The sequence below is a fragment of the Priapulus caudatus genome, unplaced genomic scaffold, assembly GCF_000485595.1.
Source record: "Priapulus caudatus unplaced genomic scaffold, Priapulus_caudatus-5.0.1 Scaffold37, whole genome shotgun sequence".
In the NCBI taxonomy this organism is placed as follows: Eukaryota; Metazoa; Priapulida; class Priapulimorpha; order Priapulimorphida; family Priapulidae; genus Priapulus; species Priapulus caudatus.
In genome coordinates this window covers 106,749-107,884 of record NW_014577098.1, presented here as the reverse complement: position 1 = coordinate 107,884, position 1,136 = coordinate 106,749, and positions in this window count along the sequence as shown.

Below are 1,136 nucleotides of genomic sequence, written 5' to 3'. Positions count from 1 at the left end.
TATATATATATTAGTAAGTATATCAATGGTGTCCGTCCATGCGCAATAGCAGCCGAAAAGAATTACACTTTGTTTAAAAAATACTGACTTAAAATGGACAGAAAGTTCTCCAAAGTAGATATACTTGATAAATCTCCATCCCTTGATATATGACCTCGCCTTATGAATACGAGGGAGCCCTCTCATGTGACCGTGGAGTGTGGCGCGCAGCGTAAGATCTGTGTTCGCTCAGGCGCAATATCAGTCGAGTGAAACTATACTTTGTCAAATTATGCATTTAAATTTGAGAGAAGATATCCGTTAGGCTTCCGCTTAGGCTTAGGTTTAGAGGTACGATAGGGTATACGATAGACGATGTGGTTAAGAACTGCATCGCTTGTCTTACGCCGATATGTCTGTACTGCCAACCCTGTTTACTGTTAGTATTCACATTTCGTATAGCGTCTATACAACAACAACAACAACAACAACAACAACAACAACAACAACAACAACAATAACAACAGTGTGTCCGCCCTATCAACACACTCATTCCACAACGATAGAATCCTATTTGGTTGCCATCGTGCATTCACTTCGGAGGCAGCGCCGTGCCTTTATTCTCGCCCCATACTAATAATGCATGAGGAAAGGGGTGCGGGCATCTCGACGCATCATCCCTGAAAGGCAAATGCCCTAAAAAGCAATGGTATTCGCTCTACATTACGTACTAAAAAACAACGGCACAATCTATTAGCAAGCATGTATTTTATTCTGCTGAAATACGTAGGTTTAAATTGTTGATGGTATGCAGTTATATATAGCGGTCTCTATTAGAACGTTTCAAAATAATCTTAGCTACCAATCATTACTGATCATAATGCACACGAGATGGCAGCACGATGCAGTTTTACGGTTTAACCACTGTTTAAGGAGCCATACAACACTTTTTTCCAGTAAAATTCAGCACTAAAGACTTTTTCTATCACCCCTCAGCTATCTTCCCTCCCGCCTTTCCTCAGTCTCCCACTCCTCTCTCTCTCTCTCTCTCTCTCTCTCTCTCTCTCTCTCTCTCGACAAGCTATATTATGCAGTTTTTGTCAGTCCGTACTGCACGTCTGAAACGGTGCTCGCGCATGCGCAATATCTCCCGATAA